This window comes from Hibiscus syriacus, unplaced genomic scaffold, assembly GCF_006381635.1.
Source record: "Hibiscus syriacus cultivar Baekdansim isolate YM2019G1 unplaced genomic scaffold, ASM638163v2 tig00001750_pilon, whole genome shotgun sequence".
Taxonomy (NCBI): Eukaryota; Viridiplantae; Streptophyta; class Magnoliopsida; order Malvales; family Malvaceae; genus Hibiscus; species Hibiscus syriacus.
In genome coordinates this window covers 262,735-289,831 of record NW_024061888.1, presented here as the reverse complement: position 1 = coordinate 289,831, position 27,097 = coordinate 262,735, and the positions used below count along the sequence as shown (strand labels likewise).

Genomic DNA, 27,097 nt, shown 5'->3' with positions numbered 1-27,097 from the left:
AAATAAAATTAATAAAATATTTATTGGTGCCTACATGGAGGTTTAAAAATTAATAAAAATAATAAAAAATGAAATGTCATCACAACGTTAGAGACATAACATGGAAGTGAGAAATGATTCAATCTGTGATCCAAATGACGAAGAAGTTTCATCTAATGAGGAGAATCACATATTCCAAATTCATGCTTAGCCAACAATAGAAGAGAGAGATCAACAAAGAGGTAACTGAGAGGTTCCCAACCAGATATATGTCGTTAGAGGAACTTTCTAACGGAATAGAGGTCAAATTTGAACTTATGATATCAAAAGATAACGATCCGATGAAACTTAAGTCCCATTGATGATGACAAACGATAATCGGTCGATGACGATGATCGACAACTAGTAGAGACGATTGATCAACAACTTAAAGAGAAGGGGAAATTTCTCTCTTCATTTTTGTGGTTGAAGATTTAAAATGAATTAACTTTTTTTTAGGTTGTATACTTAGCCAGAGCGAGCTGGGTTCAACCCATATTAGATCTGTGCCATCTTAAAATTTTATGGTAAATTCTTTCCGCGGTCCTTCCAGATTTTCATGTACCTACTCCTGGGTATCGATACCAAATGTAGGTTCGATTTCATATTTATCTAGTATCGATAACTCTATATAGGTATTGATATTACTCTCAAGGGTATCTATACCTCTCAAGGATATCAGTACCAAAATAAGTCCAAAAGTCGAATAAAATTACCGTAGTATGGATACTCCTGGTTGCATTCACCTACTACGTATCGGTACTACCCTTGAGTATAGATACCAAAGAAGCCTTAAATTTTGAATATTATGCTTGAACATGATACTATTACCCTAGGTATCTATACTAGAGGAACAATATTCATACCCTACGAATATGGTATCGATACTTCCTCACCAAATATCCAGATTTTAGCCTACACACGAACATTATCGAACCAATTTACCATTGATATTCAAACCCAAAATTTATCATAAGAATCTCTTCTAAACTCATTCCAAACACCTATTTAAGGCCCTAGGATGATATATAAAGCTTCTGAGAATTAAATGGAATCATATTACAACATTTTGATGCATGTTTAACATGTAAATCATCAAAACCAATCCACAATCTCTTTAACACCCAAAACATGTTTCATGGACATCATACATGGAAAGAACTACCGTCATAAAACCAGGCTAAAACCTTCAACACAAAAAGTGCACTTCTTGAATCTCAATAAGTTGGCTTGAAGGAGAGTAAGAACTTGAATAGGAAAAACCACGGATAAGAACTTAGCCATCTGGTGTGCCAAATCAAGGAGACGATAAAATCGATCATTTTCCGTGGAATAGCGCAACATGAACAATGGTAGCTGTTAGTGCAGCGAAGCCTACACCATAAGTTATTGCGAAAAACATGCTGAGGTAAAGAGGTCCTTGTTTATCGTACGCTGCTACATCGAGGCAAAAATTGGGACCAACGATTGATGTGATGTTGTATTCTTGGCCTGTGGAAGTGAAGAGACCATCGGAGAAAATGGGAAAAGTTTTGGCTGAGTAGACAATAAGCCAGTAGCAGGTGGGAGTCAAAACATACATGACCAAGATGAATCCTGCAGCAACATTTGCCGTGGCGAACCATGGACTTGCAAGTGGGCTACCGAGATAAGAGGAGATGGTAGACCAGTTCATACCAATGACACCAATTCCTAGCCCGTAAAGGTCCGAACCGAGTTGTTGGGCAAGCACGGATTTGGGGAATATCCAGCATATCCAAGAGAGGGAAGTTAGCATTTTGAAGAGGTAGCGGGGAAGACATAATATGCAAAGCTGCAGATGAAGGCGATTAGGAAGAATTGGGTTCTGGTCACCCAACCTCTGGCCCTCCCTTCTCGTGCATAGCCTTGTCAAAATTAACACTTAATATTTATTCAAATGAGCTGGTTCCACTAGGTACCTCCTGAATATACCAGTCCATCCAAACCCCAGCACCTACCATTCAAACCCCATACCAAACCACTCTATAAGCCACACAATCCCCAATTAACCCAAATAACAAACAAAAAACAAAGCAAAAAACTGACCTGAGTCGTTAGGATGACGATCAAGGAGGCAAAGAAAGTGATGTGCTTCTTGTAAAACACCTTGACCACATTCACAACATGGATGGCGAAAACACTGCTGGCTCCGAGTTGGCAAAGATTGTGATTAGCACATGATCTTTGACATTGAAGGGGCCTGGATTCAAGGTGAATTCCCAGCGTGTTCCTTTGAAGAAAACCATGTCTGTGATATTGGCAGCCATCAGCTGGCCGAGGGGAACCAAAGCTATCTGAGTCGTGATCATCAAGGGTTCGGTCCGGTACCAAAAGAACAGATTAAGAAACGATAAGAGAACGCATGAAATGGTGCCCAACACCCACATTCGGAACGTCAGAACCAGTAGACAAGGGTCCTCTGTGGTTGGCACGAGTGAGGATCCAGGAATTAAAAAATGAGGGTCCAAAATAAATATTATAAAATTCATTAATGAAAAAGTTACATAATTAAAAATCCAAAATAACAATTCATTCAAAAAGCACAAACAATTACTAAACACCAGAAACAATTACAATTGTTCTCGTCGAACTTTCATTCCTTAAAATCATTTCAAGATTTTTTTTCATCATCGATTTGGACAAGAACATCTCTTTCTATATAAGTGACCAAACAATCATTTAGAAATTGATTATCTATGCTATTTCACAACTTATTCTTCACGATGTTCATTTTAGAAAATGCTCATTCCACACTTGCAGTTGTTTCGGGGAGAATCAATACCAACTTTATGAACAAATAGACTTGTTGGTACACTTGATGCTTCTTTGTCTCGACAAGCTTCATGGAAAGTTCACTCATATCTTTCAATAGCCAAAATCTATCATCCCTCCGCATATCAACAATATAATTATCAAGTTGATCATAATGGGCTAGTCTATCAACACTTGTAAATTCATCGGGATATAATTCAGCAAGTCTAAGTATCTTTTATTTGTCAAAAGAAGAAAAATTATCAAGTGGACTCAAAGAAGCCATACAAATCAATAACTCTATACTAACCTCATCAAATCGGTTGTTTAACTCTTGAAGCTGAAGATCAATAACTCCCAAGAACACTTCAATTCAAAAATGATGAATATTAGTAGTATCCAAACGACAATGTTTCTTTCTTCCCGGAAGAGTGCACACAACATCCATATTAAGAATATCAATGTCATTCTTGTTACAAAATGAAGTGATTGTAGCAAAAAAAGACTCCCACTCATTTTCCCTCACATTTTGCAATCTTTCTTTAGTTGAAGTAACTAGGGGTGTTCATTCGGTTAAAACGGTGGCCGACCGAACCGAATTACCATTAACCGAATTAACTGAACTTTTTTTTCTTTAACCGTTAACCGAACCGAACGTATTTTGAAAATATTAACTGAACCGAATAAATTTCGTTTAATTCGGTTAATTTTTGAATTAACCAAATTTTTTTAAAATTTTCTAATTTATATAAAAATTGAATATTTTTTAATTCAAAAAAATTTACAATTAATTTAAATAATATATAATTATAAAATAAAAATTTTATCTGAATTTTTTTAATTAATTAATATTGATTTAGGTTTAAAAGTTATTGGATCTTAAATTATTAATTAAGTTTTAAATGGTTTGGGCTGAGCCCATATGTTATATATAATATATTTAATATTTAAAAATTAATTTTGGTTAATTCGGTTAATTAACCGATTTCGAACCGAATTAACCGTTAATCGAATTATAAAAAAATTATTAACCGTTCCCCGACCGAACTAATTTGGTGGCCGACCGAATTAACCGAACTAATTCGGATTGGTTGGTTAATTCGGTTAAAACCGAAAAATGAACACCCCTAAAAGTAACAAGTGACATAGCATTGACAGTATCTTGATCTTTTCTCTGTAAAGCTTTGTTTAATTCATTCATAATCCCAAATATTCTCTTCATCAAGTGAATCATAAAATGAAATCAAATGACTCTATTGTAAACCTCACATTATCGTTTTTTCGAGCATCATTATCAATCAAATCAAGCACCTCATGTATTGTAGAATACAAATCAATCACATTTAAAATCAAATTATAATGAGACCCCCAACATGTATCACCCGACCTACCTAAACCAAGCTCTTCGTTTAAACCTTTTCCCGACACAATTTCACCATTTTCAAAGGCTTTTGCAATTTTCTCAGCTTGTTTTCCTTTAAGCAAATCTTTTGCCTACATGATGATCCAACAACATTCAACAAATCTTCAAGTGTATCAAAAAGCCAACCACAATCTTTATTTTTCTTAGAAACAACAACAAGAGTTAATTGAAGTTGGTGAGCAAAACAATGTATGTAGTATGCATATTGTGTTTCTCTCATGATTAGAGTTTTGAGACCATTAAGTTCACCCTTCATATTACTAGCTCCATAGTACCCTTGCCCACAAATTCCTGAACAACTCAAAGATTGCTCATCAAGAAAAGAAAAGTAGTTTCTTTAAGAGACAAAGATATGGTGTCTCCAACATGAACAATTCCAAGAAATCATTCATTTATCATTCCCTTTTTATCAACATAACGGACACACAAAGCCATTTGTTCTTTTTGAGACATATCACTAGACTCATCTACTAGTATTCCAAAATAATTCTTACCAGGATCTTCCATAATTGCCTTGGTAGTTTCTTTTGCACAACAATTGATAAGCTCTTTTTGAATCGAAAGTGCAATCATTTGATTATTTTTAGGTGCATTTTTCAAAACAATATTTCCCACATCATCATTCTTTTCCGCCATCCAATTCAAAAGTTCAAGAAAATTTCCCTTGTTACTTGATTCATCACATTCATCATGACCACGAAATGCCAATCCTTGATGTAAAAGAAATCTCAAACAATGAAGAGAAGTAGTCAAGAGAATTTGGTAGTCACTTTTAGCTTGCTCGGTTTGTTGGTCTAAAGAAACTTTCAAGGATGACTTAAAGTTCTTTAAATTCTCAAACTTTTGAAAAGCTTGATTATGAGCACTATTAATTCCATCAACATGTTTTCTAAACCGAACTGGCCTATTCCAACTTCTAAACCCATTAACAAAAAATGCATCTCCTCCTGCAGCTTTGGTAGTTTCATTCTTAAACAAGTAACAAACAAATCAAAATGCAACATCTTTTGAAACACTATACTGAAGCCAAGAATACTTATTAAACCAAGATTTATTAAAGCGACATAATGTACCTCCTCTGAAGTCCGTTTGAGGAAATTTGTGCTTCTTTGGTTAGCAAGCACCTCTTTGTATGTATTCTTTCCTCACAGCTTCTCGATCCATTTGATGATAATCAATAACTTTTTTTCCTTTTAGCCGGATCATGTGGAATAGAGATATCATTAACTTGGCTTTCCATCTCTCTTGATGCAAATGTTGTACTATCATCTTGTGTAATACATGTAGATCTCATTTTGGTTTCTTGAGTTTGGGGCATATTATTTGAAGGGAAAGAAAATTCTTGTTCGACTTAAGTTGCTGAAGGTTGAGTCGGTGATGAGACACAAATTGGCACTTGGGAAGAACTTGCATCATTCTTTTTTGGACTTTTGAACAAACCAATCCAACGTTCCATTCTTCTTTCGTTGAGAGTTATCATTCATCTTCTTACTACTACAATTACAAAATTTACAAATCACAATAATTATTGATTATAATTCACTATTAGTAATTATATTTATTATCAAAGAAGTAAGATCTTAATTACTAATTAAATAATTTTAATGGATTCAACTTAAAAATTAAAATATCTAAATTGCTTCTACTTAAATTACACAAATTTAGTATACCATTTTTTTCTCCTTCCCAAAAATACATCTTAGTAATTTTACATATCACAATTTAACATTCAAATATTCTTCATAAAATCACTACAATCTATTAAATTGATTCAAAATTTAATTTTATCTCTTACTTTTAACTCACTCAAATTAAAAAATAAATTTCAAAACTTAAAAACTCAAATATTAATTTAACTAAATTTAAGAGGGTAAAAGAATGAGTGAAGAACCTAAATATCTAAGGAAAATAAATGAGCAACAACTTACAGGCAATTTGGTTGGGGAAGTTCACCGAAAAATCACTGGTGAACACCATCGTGGTGGCTGGTTTAGACTCAAACAAGGGACCGACAATTGAGTAGCAGCTGAGGCTGGGGCCTGTGTGGATTTGAACTAAAAAACAAAACAAAAACTTTAGTTTAAGAGTGAAAGGCTAAAAAAGGTGAAATTAATGGTTGTAAAATATAAAAATGATATATATTATTTTAATCAATAGTTTTTTTATTTAAAAATATGGAATAAAAGGTTGACACTTGATATTAGCTTCCTACTCAGTCATTTGAGCACAAATTTAAAAAAAAAAAGTGTGCAGAAAAGTTTTAAAAAAAGTGTACAAAATTTTTAAGTCTTGATATAATATATTAAGGGTTTGTATTTTTTTTTAAGGAAAATGGGTATGCAACTGCTATTTCTTGGACCACATAGGTCTGCCACTGGTTGGCACCGTTAAGGCCACTTGTCTAACGGTTGAATTCTCCTCTTCTTTTTGCACTTCTTTTATATCCGGTTTGGATTCTGATGCCAACTCCTTAATGATAATGACGACGACGACAACGACAATGGATTGTTGACATCTTCGTCCTTAGATATTGCATAGAATCAAGTAGTGACGATGCTTCAGAAAAAGGAACAAAAACATCAAATTTTATTTCGTTTTGCGTGCACATTTGAAAAAGGACAATACTCACCGAGAAGAGCTATAATCTCATCCCTGTATTCTTCCGTGGCTCTCTTACGATCCTTGACGACATCAGAAAAGACCAGAAAACAGAAGGATTATAACTTAATAATTATAGCATTTTTAGCAGAAATAACAACAATTTGGAAATCTGGATTAGCAAGAATTAATGTTAATTTGATGAGCCTTAAAATGCAACCGCCGGTCCATGTCCACGTGAGCCACCTTATTGCTGTCAACGTTGTTGGATACATCTAATATAGTAGAAAAGTTCGTCAAATATAGCAAATTATTGTAATGCTTTTTAACAACTAACAAATCAGGTATATCTGTTTGTCTTCAAAGAGTTATTGATTCTGAGATTCAAGAATCTTGTCTTGTCCTGAAATATTTATTTAGTAATTTTTTTTGGAGTGAATCTACCAATAGAAATGCCATTATTCGAGCAATTCGTTTCTGGACCAAACTTACATACCCTATATTTTGATTCCAGTTTCGAATATTTTTACCACTTTATCGTTTAGGCCTTAAATATTGTTTTATAAATATTTTCTATTTGAAAGTAATTATTTTCAATATAAATATATTTGAATGAGTTTAAAAAATTAAGGGTTATTATACTATGACCACTTAATTATTGTTCTTTTTATTTTGATAATTGATCATTTAATTATTTTATTTTATTAAATCACATGCGGTTAATATTTAATGGAAGAGTTGACGTGATTATTAACAAAATTAGTGTAATTAGATATTTAATAAAATTTACTTATACATGTCACCACCTGATTAGAATATTTTTTTCTCAATTTTAACAAAGAAATATAGGTGATAAGATTCACATCTAGGTGTTTGGGAAGAGTTTATCACGTCTTAACCATTGATGCACTGGTAAAGGTATGTTTTTTCGTTTGATAATGTTGTCTAAAAATACTTTTAACTAAAAAGTTCATTTTTGAACGCAAAATCAATGTTCTTTTTTCTTTCAATAACACTTTTGTATTTCTTTGTTTTATTATTTCAAGTGTTTTGTTTGTTATTAATTGTGCAAACACATTCCTCGTGTCACACCTCAATTTAAGCGGGTAAATGTTATAAATTTAAAGTATTGGATTAAAGTAATAATAAGGGAAAAGTTGAGGACTAAAGGCATAATTTTACCATTTTTTCAATTGTGGAGAGTTTAAAATTCCCCTATTTTTGGAAAATTTTCAAAAAAATTCAAGTTTTTTCTCTCTCTCTTTCCCCTTTCCATTTTATTTTTCTCTTTCCTCCAAGAAAGTTTCATCTGCATTTCATCATCGACCAATCGTCCGTTGATGACACCGTCGATGCCACCTTGTTCCTAGAGTTGAAAAGAGACGACAGGTGGTTGGGGTGTCATCGTTTCCATCACCGCTGAAGGGGGTGAGAAATGGGAAGTTCAGTCTTTCAAGTAGGTTGATTTTTTTCATTCTCTGCCATTATCCGTTGTGAATCGATGCTTGCACAAGAATCCCGAGCCGAAGATTTACAAATCTAGAATATTTTGTCACCATCTGACCACCGACAACGTTGTACGTGTCCCACGCGTCGTCACCCGCGTATGGGCTTCATCTGTAGCTTAGGGGTTTCCAGAATCGGTTTGGACTGGTCCAAACCTCCCGAACCAATCCAGACCACCTGATTGAGTCGTGACCGAGCCGTTCGATCCACGATCGAGCCTATCGACTTGTTAACTGAGCTGACCGTTGACTAGCCGTTGATCGGCGTTGACCGACCATTGACCAGAAGTTGACATTTTTCTAGACCACCTATTCTAATGGTTCTTTGAAGTCCTGAGTTCGTTTCGCCAAATTCATACTCGATAAGCCAGCGTTTTATCTTGCGATTCGATCCGTTTTTCCCAATTAAGACCCGTTTCTGACGTAATTTGTTTTGCCATGGATCTGAGATAATTTTTGATTTGAATTCAAGTTTAAGGGAGTTCGAATGGAGTCAAAATGATATACTAAGGTGGCTCAAAAACCGAGGTAATACATTACTACTTTTTGCATACTTTAAGGAACACGTTAGTATTGGTTGCATGAATAAATATTATTAGTCAATTATGTGTAGTTAATTATTGCTAGGCTTGAACTGAATATGGTAAGAAATTAGTAAACTGTATAAGACTCGGATGAACCGCATAAGAAATTGGAGGACTGATTAGAAATAAATCCAAGTTCAGTGATTTTCAGTAAATTAATTAACCTTAGGATATGTAAATTCTAATTATTTTTGTTAAAGGTTAATTGTCATAAATATATGGGTAAGAAATTATGAAAATACATGGGTAAGAAACTGAAAATAACACTGGAAGTTATACTAGATCTGATAAAACTATTGTTTCACCTGTTGAATGCTTGTTTTTCCTAGAAAACCCTGATAATTTATTATGACCTCCGAGATAGCAAAGGAGTTAGAATTATATTTTTGAATAAGCACTTGAGGACTAATTTACTAAAAGTAATGCATATGACAAAGTTTGAGGAAATGACAGAAATACCTTCGAAATGAAAAAGAGATATTGATCTCCCTTGATAGTGGAAATTACTAAAGAAATTATTCTTGACTTGTTAGATCTACGGATTCATAGATTAAATTCATGACATGTTTGGAAAATTCTAATAATCAATTCCTAGTCTTCGAGATCGGAATACACTCAAATATTCTGATTTCAGAATAAATATATGAAGACCAATTTATTGGGAGTACTATATGGATTTGAATTATTTGAAATGACCAAAATACTATGTAGTTTCAAAATGACTAAAATAACCCCAAGTACTGAAATGACCTATGTACCGTAATGACTTGGAAATAAGTGGATGCCATTATATAAATTCAGGATACACTGATAAACCTAAGTGTTGTATCGCCCCTTAAAGTTTGGAGCACAGCCCCAACATGACTGTTTTTCTTGTATACTGTTGTATTGAAGAAATAAATACCACTAGTATATATGTTAGTCTCGTGAAGATCTGTTTAATGATGATTCTAAAGATTAACAAATCAACTAGTGCATTTAGTATTAAGAAGTGAATATCCGTGAAGAATCTCAGTCTGAATGACTGACAAGTATCGCACTATTGGGATATGATTAGGCTGATCTGACTCGAAATTTTGATAACTCGATATAAATCATGGGTACTGCAATTCATCGTGTTGCCATTGTTGGGTAATTTTTACTAAGAATTATCCTGGTACCAAAATGACTAAAATACCCATGATGGCCTAAATAGTGGAATCCCTCTAGTTATATATGAATCTCAAATTATTTTGATGTAAACACCTTGTTGATGCACCTGAATCCTAAATGGTCCTGAAGTATCAATTCTACATGTCTGATTAGATCCGTTAGTAATTGACCCATTTTCATATGGACCTCATTCCTGAAATCTGATCAATTTACATACGTTTTATGTTTTTCGTTCTTGATAACCACCAAGCACCTCTGAATAATATCTGGATTCTCTAGTGTGTTCCCTATGCACAAAAGGTTTTTCTCTGGTTTACAAAAAACCTGACATTGTTATTTGAAATAAAAAAGATTTCTGATCTCTAATTTTTTATCTTTGGTTTCTTATCTCTGTTACATCTGGCACTTGTTTCTGATATTTCTGTTTATTGATTAACTTGTTTTATATTGGGGTACTATCTAGGATCTGTTATGGAGTTCTACAGGTTCAGCCCCGATCAGGCTGGTAAATCCTTACGAACCTAAGGCGACCCTTGGGTATGCTCTTAGGCCTAATGGCCCTAGTGGTAAGACCTTACGAACCCTAAGGTACTCCATTAGGGTGGTTCATTTGCTTTGTGCTTAGGGTAAGTCCTTATGGACCTAGGAGCACTCTCCTTATGTGGCTTCAATGCTTTGGCTAGGGTATGTCCTTATCGACCCAAAGTGTTTCTTTAGGTTGGCTTTTACGTCCAATGGGCTTAGGCTAAGTCCTTATGGATGTAGTTCTGGGGAACTGAATATGGAGTGTTTGGTTGAAAGGTATTACAGTGATTCTTAAAATATGTTTTACTGAAATAAACTACCATTGTTTTTAAACTACGATTCATTTACTCTGGTTTTGTAGGAACACACTAGACGTCCTATTTCGATATCCTGAATTTATCTCTCTAAACGTTTCCTTTAAACTGTAAATTTCTTGATGGTTACCTAAAGATTGAATTGTGAGATCTCAACTTATCACTAGGATTTGTATATGCTTGGATAATTAAGAAAATTACATGCTTTGTCATATATCTTCTTGTCCTTTAGCATTCTTCTGGTAGTTCTGTATTACTGAGCTTTCCTAACGCTCACTCTTTTCCCACCATTTCAGGTTTTAAGGAGTTGATCTCGTGTTGTATTGACAACAATAAGAGAGTTCTTTTGGTGCTGCTTGCATAGTTACGGTACATGTGTGTAATTAGGGGGCATGTATGTCATATATTCTTTTTATATGAGAGTCAATGATTTGTTTTTATATTTACTATTACTAAATTTTATTTTAACGTCTTCTAAATTTTTGTATTTATTCTGACATGGTTTTACAATTTTAAATTGTGTTTTATAAAATTTTATTTTTTTCATGGATTTTTAGAGTGGGTCGCTCTAGTGGCCCTAATGTGACACCTCATATTGAATCGGGTTACCCGTATCGGTCCAAGGGGGTTACATTTAGTCATATCAAAGCTTAGGTTGAGTCGAGTCTTTCTGGTAGATCGGTCGGTTGACTGTCTTAGGGTGTCTGGTCAGTACATACCCCTAGATTATAGTTGTACTTTTAGGTGCCGAAACTTCAAAGTCTAGTCTTTTATCTATAGTAAGTATACCTAAATATCTTGTCCAATATGACTTAATTTGTGTACAAAAGGAATATTGTCAGGATCAGTTCAGATTATGTAAAACGCCTCACGAGTAACGTCAGAGTTAAATTTTGAATCGATACCTGACCTGAATTTGAATTTTGTTACCCCAAACGTCCTGTGATGATAAACTCATAGCAAAAATTTATAAGTGAAGTTTCGAGATTAAGATATTCTACCCAAGTGAATTAAAGAGCAAGGTACTTTGTTCATGATTTGACAAGGTGACCCCTAAAGGTCTGCATTGATGAATCGAATGGGAGAATTTCTAGAAGCATTTTTGTTCTAATTTTATGAGATTAAAACCTGATAAGTGTTAAGCCTCGTACCTTAGTGATATGATCAATATGTGATTAAAGGATAGTGTTCATGTACTTGGAAAAAGTGTACATCTCGAGATGATTACGATTATTCTGAAAGAAACCAGTTGTGTCTGCATGTTGCACTAAATATAAGCAAGTATTGTTCTTATTAAGGATTGATAATTAAGGTGTGACTGGTTTAAAAAGAAAATTCTGTTTAGATTCAGGGTTTATAATAAAGAAGAGTGCTAGAGAGTAAACGTATTCTAATTTTTATGGCTCAACGGAGAAATCATGGTAGTTTAAAAGCTATCTAAGATATTGAAGAATTGATGAAAGTTTGGTTTTTGGTTTTCCTTGACTTGGATAAAAAAATTAGATGACGAAATTTCTTTTAAGGAGGGGAGAGTTGTCATACCCTAATTTAAGGGGCTAAATGTTATTAATTTAAAGTAGTGGTTTAAAGTAGTAATAAGGGAAAAGTTAAAGACTAAGGGAATAATTTTACCATTTTTCAATTATTGAGAGTTTAAAACTCCCCAATTTCTGGAAAATTCCCAAAAAGGTAAGTTTTTTTCTCTTCATCATTCCCCTTTCCTTTCTATTTTTCTCTTTCCTCCAAGAAAGTTTCATTGTCATTTTGTCGCTGACCAATCGTCTGTTGATGACAACGCCGGTGCCACTGGTCGGGGTGTCGTTGTTGCTATCACTGTTGAAGGGGGTGAGAAAGAGGAAGTTCGGTCATTCAAGTAGGTTGATTTTTATCATTCTCCGTCGTGAATCGATGCTTGCATGAAAATCCTGAGCCAAAGATTTACAAATCTGAAATTTTTTGTCACCATCTTGCCACCGGTGACGCTGCAGGCACCCGACACATTGCCACTGTGCGAGGGCTTAGTCTGTACCTTAAGGGGTTTCCAGAACTGGTATGGACATGTCGAAACCGCTTGAACCAGTCCAGACCACCCTACCGAGCCATCTAACCGAGCAACAGCTGAGCCTATCGAGCCGTTCGAGCTGTACCTTGAATATTGAATTCAAGTTTAAAGGCGTTCGAATGGAGTCAAAATGATAGACTGAGGTGGCCCAAAAATCGATGTAATACATTATTACTTTTTTCATGCTTTAAAGAACACGTTGGTATTAGTTGCATGAAGAAATATTATTGGTCAATTATGTGTAGTTAATTATTGCTAGGCTCGAACTGAATATGGTAAGGAATTAGTAAACCGTATAAGACTCAGATGACCCACATAAGAAATTGGAGGACTCATTATAAATAAATCCAAGTTCAGTGATTTATCAATAAATTAATTAACTTAGGATATGTAAATTCTAATTATTTTTTTAAAGGTTAATTGTCAAAAATACATGGATAAGAAATTATAAAAATACCCATGTGATCTGAAAAGACAAGGATTGTCCCTGAAACTTAAAATAACACTAGAAGTTATGCTTGATCCGATAAAACTATTGTTTCACATGTTGAAGGCTTGTTTTGTCAAGAAAACCTTGATAATTGATTATGAACTCCGACATGGAAAAAGGACTTAGAATTCTATTATTGAATAAGCATTTGAAAACTAATCTACTAGAACTAATGCATTTGACAAAGTTTGAGGAAATGACAAAAATACCCTTGAAATGAAAAAGAGATATGGATCTCCCTTGATAGTGGAAATTACTTAAGAATTATTTTTGACTTGTTAGATCTACGGATTCATAGATTAAATTCATGATATGTTTGGAAAATTCTGATAATCAATTCATAGTCTTTGAGATCGTAGCACACTCGGATATTCTGATTTCAAAATAAATATATAAAGACTAATTTATTGGGAGTATTATATGTATCTGAATTGTTTGAAACGACCAAATTACTCTGGATTTTTGAATTGACTAAAATAACCCTGAGTATTTAAATGACCTATCTGGGATATGTTATGGAGTTCTGCAGGTTCAGCCCCGATCAGGCTGGTAAATCCTTATGAACCTAAGGCTGCCCTTGGCTGGGCTCCTAGGCCCAATAGGCCTAGTGGTAAGACCTTACGGACCCTAAGGTACTCCCTTAGGGTGGCTCATTTTCATTGTGTTTAGGGTAAGTCCTTATAGACCTGGAGGCACTCTCCTCAGATGGTTTATACGCTTATGCTAGGGTAAGCTCTTATGGACCCAAAGTGTTTTCGTAGGTTGGCTTTTACGCTCAATGGGCCCAGGGTAAGTCCTTATAGATACATTTATGGGGAACTGCATATGAAGTATTTGGTTGGAGGATATTACAATGATTCTAATAATCTGTTTTACTTAAATAAACTACTATTGTTTTTAAACTACGATTCATTTACTCTAGTTTTGTGGGAACACAATAGACATCATATTCTGATATCCTGAATCTGTGTCTCTAAACATTTCCTCTGAACTGTAAATTCCTGACGGTTACGTAAAGATTTAATAGTGAAATGTTAACTTATCACTAGGAGTTGTATATGCTTGGATAATTAAAGAAATTTTATGCTTTGTCGTATATTTGCTTGTCCTTTAGCTTTCATCTGGTGGTTCTGTATTACTGAGCTTTCCCAAAGCTCAATTTATTCCCATAATTTTAGGTTTTTAGGAGTTGATCTCATGATGTATCGACATCAATAAGAGAGTTTTTTATATACTACTTGTGGAGTACGGTACAAGTGTAATTAGGGGGTATGTATGTCATATATTGTCTGTATATGAGAGTCAATGGTTTATTTTGATATTTACTTTTACTAAATTTTGTTTTAATGTCTTCTGAATTTTTGTAGTTATTCTGACATGGTTTTACAATTTTAAATTGTGTTTTATAAAATTTTAATTTTCCCGGATTTTTAGAGTGGGTCGCTCCGATGGCCCTAATGTGACACATCGGATCGGATCAGATCAGATCGGGTCACTGGTATCAATCTGAGGGTTTACACCTCGTAAAGATTTTTTCAAAGTTTTCTATTTGTAATTTCTTCTAAGGAAAGGTTGTACACTCGAGACTTTGTGGAATTAGTCCAAGTGTATTGTAATGTTACACCTTATCCTAGAAGGTTTGAACAAATTAGTGAATTTGTTGAAATCCCTAATGTAAAAGTTAAGGTAATGGATGTAGACTTCATTGAAGAAGTTGAATTACTCTAAAATTGCTTGTGTCAATTTTTTTCATTTTCTTGCAAATATCTTCAATCAATCTTTTTATTATCAATTCACCCCCTCTTAGCCATTTCATTGGTTCGATTGACTCAATAATTTTTTTTTTCATAATAAAAAATTACTCCCAAAGTTTGCACGAATGGTCATTTTATCGCTATTCATTTTTAGAATTTTAGCCTTTAACATTTCATTTTGGAGTAAAATCTTCCCTGGTTGGATGAAAAATTTTAGTTGACTAACTGTCAATGTTTCATACGGACGTGGCAAGTCCATGTTTGATGTCATTTTAGCAAAACTTTATTTTTAGACTAAACTATAGTTATAATTAATTACATATACACTTATAAAAATATATCAAAAATAGTTTTAAAATATTTTTTGATGATGTGGCATCACACATGGACCTACCACATCAATAGAAAACATTGACTATTAGTCAACTAACGATTTCCATCAACCCAGGGGCATTTTCTCCAAAATAAAAGGTTGATAGTTAAAATGCTTCAAAAAAGGAGAAGGGAAAAAGTGAGCATTTGTGCAAATGTTGAGGGTAATTTTTTATTATGCCTAAAGAATTTTAAAAAAATTATAAACTTTTCATGTGTCATATTTTGAATAGTTAATGAATTTTTTAATGTTCGTTAACAGCTAGACACCTAAAATGGTAACGAAAAAAATGTTAGATATATATTTTGGCAAAAAAAACTTGGGTAAAGTACATAAATGATATCTAACTATAAGATATTGTTTTATTGAGTCCCCAATTATTAAAAGTTATAAAATAGTCCCCTAAAAATAAGATGTTGCTTTGTTGAGTCCCCCAACTATTAAAAATTACAAAATGGTCACTTGACTATTCATATGTTCCAAATTCATCATTTTTGTTTAAAAAAAAATTGGTGTTTGTATGAGCTGGATCTTAACGTGTTGATTGTGATATGATAAAATCTGATCACAGAACTATTTGAATTTTATTTTATGGATAAACTATTTTTTTTAATTTATGTTGTCGAGCCAGTGCTTGAAATCAAGATGATGCTAGTAGACATCATTAAAATATGATTTTATCATATCCTAGTTAGTAGGTTAACATTCAACTTTTACAACCATCAATCACTACAAGAATTAAGATTTTTAGTTACCATTTATTCATGACACTAAAGATTTTCGTCATAGAAAGTACATTTTTTGTGATGAAAATTATTTTTGCCAATTTTAAAATGAGTAATTGTAACTTATTTTTATTTTGTCACGCTTTAGATAATAATTGTGACAACTTTGAATTTATTCACAAGTAATTCGCCACTAATAATGTTTTATTATGACCAAAGCAAGTTTTCATTATCAATTGGCCACTAATAGAATGGTCGAGTTGGCGCAAACTTATTTTTTGAGGGAAAAAATTTAAGAGCGACAATATATTACGTAATCACTATTATTATTCATAATTATGATGAAAAATTTTGTCATTAGTTTTAGTTGATGATTTGTGACGAATTATTTGTCACTAGTCTTAGTTGGTGATTTGTGACGACAATAATTTTTATCACTATTGAAGTGAATAGTTGTGTCATACTTGTATTTGGTAACTAATAAAATGCTTGAATTACATCACCTTTTTTAAACAAGAAATGATGTAATACTTATAACGCATTAAGTGGTCACTATTATTTTTTATATTTATCTTGCACAAACGTATTTCATACGAGAAATCATAGAAAATTTTAATTAAATAATAATAATAATAATAATAATAATAATCAATATTATATATTAAAATAAATAAAATTAATTCCAACAATAGCTTAACATAAATATTATTTTTGTCAATAATATATATTTCTTCCTCAACACAGTGGTTGGGCATTACAGTCTTTCCCTAAAGGTCCCAGGTTTGATCATCTTAAGAGTAATGCATTTTATTATTTTAACAAAAAATAACTTGTTAAACCAACAATCAGATAATCTAGTAAGTTGAGACACTAAACTAACAATCGAGTTCCTAAAGAAAATGAATACAACTAAAAAATATAATGTCTACTATAATTGATTGAAAAATAAGTTTTCGATTAATTTAGTTATGTAGTTGTGATAAAATATTTTTCACTAATAAGGATGATATTTGTGTCTAAATTTTTCATCATTGTTAATAATATTTCTGTGTCAAATAACTTAGTAACAAAAAAATACAAGTAATTGTGGCAATTCATTAAAGTCGTCACTAATATAATAATACCAGAGTTATTGCTAATAGTGTCGAACATTTGGTCACTAAAAAATACTTAGTGTGAAACATTGGTGGTCACAAAATATATTTTCATTGTCAAATAAATTTATCACAATTTCTATTGATAATGGTATCAAACATTTGTTCACTAAAAAAATACTTAGTGTGACAATATTGATGGTCACAAAATATATTTTTGGTGTAAAAAAATTCATCACAATTTATATTGATAATTGTATTGAATAGATGGTCACAAAAAATGAACAATTGTGACAATTTTTAGAATAATTGTCACTAATATAATAGTGATGGGGTTATTAGTGAAGACAAGCAATGATTTGAAAATTGTGTCACTGTGCATTTTAGGGTCTAAATTTAATGCTTTTAGTGACCATTTGCATTGTCATTAAATGTGTATTTTCTTGTAGTGAAGTTTTAACGGAAAATGATGAATTTGTAACATATGAATAGTCAAGTGACCATTTATAACTTTTAATAATTTAGGGACTTAACAAAATATCACTCTATAGTTGAGAACTATTCTATAATTTTTCATAGTCAGTAGACTCAACATAGTGATACCCTATAATCGAGGGACCGTTTGTATACTTTACCAAAAACAAATTAGACACCTAAAGTGAATAAGAGATATAGGTTAGATACTTATTTTCTAATTACACCAATAATAATAATAATAAGGGTAAACTATATCAATGGTAACTAATGATTGAGTAAGTTTTTATTTTCCCCACTAAATTTTCAAAAAATGACAAATTGGTAATTAAAATTATCAATTTGTAACAAAATGGTCACTAATGTTATCGATTTGTAACAACATGATTATTCTAGCGTCACCTCCATTAAAATTATGATGTGCCAATGTTTAAAAATGGTTAATATTTAGTTTTACCGTTAAACTATAGATAAAATATCAAATAAGTCATTTAACAATGATTTTATATTTAATTTACCTCTTAAACTTTATAATTTCAATTTTTCCAAATATCCCACCGCTTCCACTATATTCCAACCACCTTCCTTACAAAAATAAAAAAATGGTGGAGATTTGAAAATCATTACTTTTTCATTTTTATATATACTTTTTTATTTGTTTTTATTTTTTCAGGATAAGAGATTAAGATTGTTACTACAAGAACATGAAAAATGACAAATTAATGTATTGTTAAAACAAATGGAGTCAAATCCATCTATTTTACTTAATTAAAGAGACCGAGAAATGCAAAATACATCAAACAAAACAATGGAGTTTATGTTTAACTAAATTTTGATATAATATGATTATTAGAATATTTTAAATTGTTAAAATTTGTAATTTCACAATATTTATATAAAAAAATTTATAAACAATTTTAAAGTATTTTCAAGTGTGAAAAATAATTCCAAGTGTTTTTTAGTTAATCCACTTTTTATAAACATTATTTTAAAGCTCAAAACACTTAATTTTTTCTAAAACAATTGGTAGTCTCGAGACCATTCATTCAGTCTCGATATCAAAATGCCATAATGCTTTTTTGGTTTCGATACCAAGGCCCGATCTCGAGACCGAAGGGTAGGTATCGATACTGATTCAAGCAGTATCGATACTAAAGGCTTAACTACTATAAATTTGACCGTTGGAAGGCTCGATGACGATACCAACTTGTTAGTATCGATACCAAATGTGCAGGTGGTCATTAAATGCTCAAATTTAATGAATCCAATAGTTCTATTCAATCCCCAACGGCTCTAAACGACTAGATTGATGTTAGAAGACATAAAAGGGACTAAAATTCAAATGGAGAACAACAAGAAAGTCAATTGCAATATCAAACCAATATCAATAGTGTTTTAGAGCTAAAATTTTCAAATCTTTTGTAACACACTTGTGAGCTACATTGTTAATTTTGCTCAATTGTGATTCTTGGTGAGTGTTTAATTTGTGCAAACACATTTGCCTTTGTGAGGTTTCTCTTTTGTTTGCTAAATTTGTAATTTCTCTTTGGGAGAGTGTGTAAGCAAGGTTTTAGGGTATAAATCTTGTGTGTCTTTGTAAAGTTACACCTTATCCTCAAAGGTTTGCAAATCTAGTGGATTTGAGAAATTGTTAGTGTGGATAACAAATGTAGTGGATGTAAACTTGGTTTAGAAGTCGAACCACTCTAAATCAGCATACAAAGTTTTTAATTTTTCGATTGCATCCACCACAATTCTTTAAAAGGCCAATTCACCCCTCATCTTGGCACATTTGGATTATTCATAAGAGCTCAACAATTGGTATCAGAATGGGTCACAATCGATGGTTTAACAACCTTGTGAAGATCCTAAAAGAGCTCTATCAACTTCTTCAATCAACCGATAAAGATGGCTTCAACTTTTGGCTCTTATAATATTGAAGATTCTCATTCCATTACAAGACCCCAATGTTTCAATGGTGCAAATTATTCATATTTGAAGAATATGATGATGTTGTTCTACCGATTACTCAATTTGGGATGCTATCATTGATGGTTCACCTACTCCTCCAAGAAACAAGTTAGAATGGACCAACGAAGATAGGAAGCTAGCTCAACTTAATGCCAAATCCATGAATATTTCTCTTTTGTGAACTTGTCCCCGATAAGTATAGTAGAGTGTCCTTATGTCTAATGCTAAAGAAATTTGGAACAAGCTTGAAGTCACTCATGAAGGAAGAAACCAAGTTAAGAAGTCCAAGATTGGCATTCTCACTCTCAACTATGAGAACTTCAAGATGAAGCCTGATGAATACATTAAGATGATGTATGATCGGTTCACCACGATCATAAATGACTTTGTGAGGTTTCTCTTTTGTTTGCTAAATTTTTAATTTCTCTTTGGGAGAGTGTGTAAGCAAGGCTTTAGGGTATAAATCTTGTGTGTCTTTGTAAGGTTACACCTTATCCTCAAAGGTTTGCAAATCTAGTGGATTTGAGAAATCCTTAGTGTGGATAACTAAGGTAGTGGATGTAAACTTGGTTTAGAATTTGAACCACTCTAAATCACCGTATAAAGTTTTTAATTTTTTGATTGCATCCACCACAATTCTTTAAAAGGCCAATTCACCTTTTATCTTGGCACATTTCGATTGTTCATAAGAGCTCAACAATTGGTATAAGAGCGGGTCACAATCGATAGTTTAACAACATTGTGAAGATCCTAAAATAGCTCTATCAACTTCTTCAATCAACCGATAAAGATGGCTTCAACTTTCGGCTCCTACAATATTGAAGATTCTTATTCTATTACAAGACCCCAATGCTTCAATGGTGCAAATTATTCATATTTGAAGAATATGATGATGTTGTTCGTTCAAAATACCGATTACTCGATTTAGGATGTCATCATTATTACTTCACTACTCCTCCAAGAAATAAGTCAGAATGGACCAACAAAGATAGGAAGCTAGCTCAACTCAATGCCAAAGCTATGCACATTCTTTTTTGTGCACTTGGCCCCGATGAGTATAGTAGAGTGTCCTCATGCTCTAATGCTAAAGAAATTTGGAACAAGCTTGAAGTCACTCATTAAGGAAGAAGCCAAGTCAAGAAGTCCAAGATTAGCATTCTCACTCTCAACTATGAGAACTTCAAGATGAAGCCTGATGAATACATTAAGACGATATCTGATCGGTTCACCACGATCATAAATGACTTGAAGAACTTTGGAAAGATTTATCCCAATGAAGAGATTGTGAGAAAAATGCTTGCCTCATTGCCTAAAACTTGGGAAGGTAAAGCTAATGCCATCGAAGAAGCCAAGGACTTGGAATTATACACCCTCGATGAGCTCATTGGCTCATTACTCACTCATGAAGTAAAACTACAAAGAAAGAAAGAAAGAAAGAAAGAAAGAAAGAAAGAAAGAAAGAAAGAAAGAAAGAAAGAAGAATAAGAATAATAAGAAGAAGAAAATGAAAAGAAAATGAAGAAAAAGGATGTTGGCATTTGTAATACCCCAAATTTTAATTAGTGACTAAAATATAAGTTTTGAAAGTTTAATGGTTAAAGTATAAATTTTGAAAGGTTTGGGTACCAAAAATGTAATTTTGAAAAGTTATATATATTTTAGCCCATAAATGAACAATTTTTTTGGTAATTAGATTTTTAGTACGAGATTTGTGTTAAAAGCTATAAAGCGTTAAAGTTCGGTTTATAAATCAGATAATCAGATCGAGTCGAAATTTCATGAAAATTTGAAGGATGATGGATAAAGGTTGAATTCTTATTTCCATATTTTAGATTTTAGCAATTATTGGTGTAATTTTTCATATTTGGCCGAACAGTGGAATTTTAGTGACTAAAATGCAATTTTCAAAAATTGTATGGTGAAAGTAGGGTTTATGGGTTTTGAAGATTTAATGAAAGATTATTATTCTTTTGGGGTTGGAGATTAATTTTAAGGAAAGAATGATGATTCAAATTATCTATAAATGTTTTTATTAAGTTAGGCCAATTTAGGGTTTATAGAGAATTGATGGATTTTGATTTAATTGATTGTTGTGATAATTAGAAATGCATGAATTTGATGTAAGGAAGATGAATTCATGCTTGAAATTTAAGGAAAAGTTTGTTCTATGTATATAGTGAGGTTCGGCCATAGGGAAACAATTAAGGGAAAATGTTGAAATTTTCCTATGCTATAGAAATGATAATAGACGAGTTCTATGTGAGTTGGAGATCAATTTGGAAGCTTGAATTAGAAAAAGGGTTTGTTTGCAAGTTATGAGAATTATGGAACTTAAATGTGTAAATGTGCAATTTGAGGTACTTAATGTTGATTTTTAATAAGCATATGCTAGAATTTTAAGTTGGAAAATTAGTTGGAACCAAATTACAATTGTGTTAAATTGTAATGGTGGAATTCGAAAGGTCCCAAAACTTTAGGGACTTGTTTATGATTTTGTAAAGGTGTTGATATTGTTCTGAACAGGAAATTTTAATGCTGGAAATATTATTGATATGCTGGTTTTTTAGTCTAATTATTGAGTTGGGAGCAAATTACAAGTTTATAAGGTTAGGTGGTTGGAATCAAAAGTTTATGAAAGTTTAGGTTAAAATTGCAATGTTTTGAATTTTGAGGTCTTGATTTGAATTTTTTTGAAAGTGCTGGAAATTTAGTAATTAATGTGCAATGATCATAATGATGAAGGATCATAATGAATTTAATGGAAAAGTTGGGGTGAATTCTAAAAAGAATTCACAATTAGGTGCTTGATTGTGTAATTGGCAAAAGGTGAAGGCTTGAGAATGAAAATAAATATTTATGGATTTGAATGAGTTTTTTATAATTATGAAATAATATTGGAGATATGGTTTAGTTTGATATCGATTAATTATTGAATTTATTTTTATAGACTTTTATAATATTAAAGTTAGCTTATGTTAGTATGATACTAACATATAGTTCGAATACCTTGTGTTATTATGTGATATTGTCAGATCACGATAAATCTAAATCTAGTGATCCGAGCGACCTAAAAGGGAAGGACTAAGTTCGTGATTAAGAGTATCGTATAAAAGGTTTCTGTAGTGAGGCAAAAGTGAGTGCATTTTATTTATTTAATTATTCTAACTGAGGAAGACTTGTAATAAGTCAACCTCATATTATTTTAAAAAAAATATTATTTATGTCTTATTCATGGATTATTTCCATAATATATTTTATAAATTTTTATGAATGATTTAGGGTATGAACTGCCCAAGTTATGATTTTTACGACAGTGAAATAAAAATGATTCTGATTTCTAAAATGTTGGTTATTAAATGATTATTTAATATCGGAATTGGCCAGAAATAAAAATACTCTGTTAGAACCCATTGACAGTGATATGATAGCTATAAATTCGTTGGGTCATAGTGCTAAAGTTACACGGATCATTAAAAATTGTCCGGTAAAGATTCAAGGGGTTATTTTCTCGACGAATCTTATGGAGTTACCGTTTGATGAGTTTGAGATCATTTTGGGTATGAAATGGTTATCTCGGCATTATGGTTGGGTAGATTGTTGCATGAAGCGGTTATTTATAAAAGATGCTGAGGGCTTCGAAATAATAGTAATTGGAGAAAAATCAAATCATTGCCCAATGTGATATTACCAGTGACAGCAACGAACATGATGGAAAAAGGCTACACAACATTCCTGGCAAATGTAATTGATACACAGGCATCTGAAATTTGATTGGAGGATATTCCGACAGTTTGGAAATTTCCAAAAACATTTCCTAACGAATTACCCAGATTACCTCCTGATCGAGAAGTAGAGTTCAAGATTGATATTTTTTCGGGTATTGTGCTTATTTCGATGGCCCCTTATTGAATTGCTCCGACTGAGCTCAAAGAGTTAAAAGCGCAACTGCATGAGCTACTTGATCGAGGCTTTATCAGACCGAGTATTTCTCCATGGGGTACACCGGTATTCTTTGTGAAAAAGAAAGATGGATCGATGCGATTATGTATAGATTACCGTCAGTTGAATACAATAACACTAAAGAACAAGTACCCTCTTTCGAGGATTGACGATCTGTTTGATTAGTTTAAAGGTGCTTCATTATTTTCGAAGATTGATCTTTAATCTGGATATCATCAGTTAAAAATTAAAGAATATATTTCGAAAACGACTTTAAAAATCCGATATGGTCATTATGAGTTTGTGGTTATGCTCTTTGGACTAACCAATGCTCTAGCATCATTCATCAATTTGATGAATCAGGTATTTCAACAGTATTTGGATCAGTTCATGATCGTTTTCATTGATTATATTTTAGTGTATTCTAAGACTAAATAGGAGCACGACGCACATCTCCGCACAATACTTAAGATATTGCAAGATAAAAAACTTTATGCCAAGTTATCAACATGTAAATTCTAGCTGTTAGGAGTGGAAAACTCCAAAGAATGTTTTCGAAGTTTGAAGTATCTTGGGATTAGCTTATTATTATTATAGATTCATGAAGAATTTCTCGATGATTACTTCTCCACTTACCAAATTACTCAGGAAATATGCGTCATTTATCTGGACTAACAAATGTCAAGAAAGCTTCGATACGTTTAAAAAGAGTCTGACAGAGGCACCAGTTTTAGTACAACTAGAGTCAGGAAAATATTATGTAATTTACAGTGATGCATCCCATAATGGCTTGAGATGTGTGTTGATGCAATAAGGTAAAGTGATAGCCTATGGATCTAGACAGCTAAAGACACATGAACAAAATTATCCAATTCATGATTTGGAGCTAGCAGTTGTAGTGTTCGCTTTGAAGATTAGGAGCCACTACTTATATAGTGAGTGATGCTATATTTATACAGATCATAAAAGTTTAAAGTACTTTTTAACTCAAAAATAATTGAATCTACGGCAAAGGAGATGGATCGAGCTTCTAAAAGACTACGATATGATTATTGACTATCCTGAGAAGGCTAATGTGGTAGCTGACGAACTTAGCCGAAAGATATTTTCAGCTTTGGATGCTCGATTGTCAATGAAGAATGATGGTGCACTTGTCGCAGAATTAAGATTGCAGCCAACACTTCTAGATCAAATCAAAGATCTCCAAAGTAAAGATAAAAAGTGTTTAAAAATGATTAAGTAGGTAAAGAAAGCTGAAACGAAAGACTTCGAAGTTAAGTCTGATGGATGTTTGTATTATCAGGGTTGAGTTTGCATACCCGATGATGAAGAATCAAATAAGGATATTCTTTCTGAAGCTAATTATAGCCCTTTGACTATGCTTCCAGGAGGAAATAAAATGTATCAAGATCTGAAGAGTAATTTTTGGCGGGCCGGTATGAAAAGAGCTATAGCTGAGTTTGTATCTAATTGTTTAACCTGTTAGTAAGTAAAATCAGAGCATCAGGTGACATCTGGTTTGTTACAACCTATTACCATTCCACAGTGGAAGTGAGAAAGAGTTACCATGATTTCGTGATAGGTTTAATTTTGACACCCAGTAAGAAAAATTCGATATGGATTATTGTGGATCAGTTGACTAAGACATCACACTTTATTCCAGTTCAAGATGATTATTCGATGGATAAGTATGTTGAGTTATACATCTGGGAGATTGTACGATTACAAGGAGTACCTATCTCAATATTTTCTGATAGAGACCCGATGTTTACTTCGAGATTTTTGAAGACTCTGCACAAGCTTTAGGGACTCGACTGAACTTTAACACTATTTTTCATCCACAAATGGGTGGTTAATCTGAGCGTACTATTTAGATACTTGAATATATGCTAAGGGCGTGTTTTTTATTTTATTTTAAAGGATCTAGGAAAAGTTTTACCTTTAGCTGAGTTTGCTTATAACAATAGTTATCAGTCGAGTATTAATATGGCTCCTTTTGAAGCTTCATATGGAATAAGATGTCTGATGCCATTGAATTAGTTTGAGTTAAAAGATCGAGACATAATTGGTCCAAATTTAATCAAAGAAGTGGAGGACAAAGTAAATATCATACAAGATAATCTAAAGATAGTTGCTAATAGACAGAAGTCTTACGTTTATTTAAATAGGAAAGAGATTGAACTTCAAGAAAGTGATAAGGTATTTCTTAAAGTTTCACCCTAGAAAAAGGTTTTGAGATTTGGGTGCAAAGGAAAGCTGAGTCCGAGGTTCATCAACCCGTACAAGATTATAAAGAGATATGGTCTAGTAGTTTACCAATTAGCATTAACTCAAGAAATGGATAAGATTCATAATGTGTTTCATGTGTCGTTGCTTCGAAAGTATCGATCAGATCCTTCGCACATAATTAACCCGAAGGAAATTGATATTCAACCGGATCTGTTATATGAAGAGGAACCAATAAATATTCTAGCACATGGAGCCAAAGAAATGAGAAATAAGATGATTCCACTGGTAAAATTTCTTTGGCAGAACCATAAAGTTGAAGAAGCGACTTGTGAACGAGAATAAGATATGAAAAATGAGTGTCCTCATATGTTTGTGTCATATACTTAGAGTTGTATAGAAAATTTGAGGACAAATTTTCTTTAAGGGGGAGGTATTGTAATACCCCAAATTTTGGTTATTGACTAAAATGTAAGTTTTGAAAGTTTAGTGGCTAAAGTATAAACTTTGAAAAGTTTAGGGAACAAAAATATAATTTTGAAAAGTTATATATATATTTTAGCTCATAAATGAATTGTTTGTCCAAAAACAAGAGTTCTCATGGTAATCAGATTTTTGGTAGAGGATTTGTGTTAAAACTATAAAGCGTTAAAGTTCGATATAGAAATCAGATAATCAGATCGAGTCAGAATTTCAAGAAAATTTAAAGGATGATGGATAAGGGTTTGAAATGTTATTTTCATATTTTATATTTGAAAAACTTAGCACATATTAGTGTAATTTTTTAGATTTGGTCAAACAGTCGAATTTTAGTGATTAAAATGCAATTTTCAAAACTTACATGGGCAAAGTAAAAAGTAAAAAGTAAAAACCAAATTGATTCATCTTTGACCAAGAAATATTTTAATGGAAAATATTGCAATGGCAATTGGTAAATATCAAGTTTCATTAATGGTATTTTGGGGATTTCTCATTAATTGAATTTTAAATTCAATTAAATTAGTTTAAATGCCATATATATAATAGGAAATATACTAGAAAATTCAAGACTTCATCTTCCCCATCAGCTTGCTCCCATGAAACCCTACAAGGTGAGAA

General features: G+C 32.5%; 1 pseudogene; it reads right to left on the bottom strand.

The window, feature by feature from the left end:
- Positions 1 to 1,313: 1,313 nt before the first annotated feature.
- On the bottom strand, positions 1,314 to 7,270 carry LOC120133591 (annotated as a pseudogene).
- Positions 7,271 to 27,097: the final 19,827 nt, after the last annotated feature.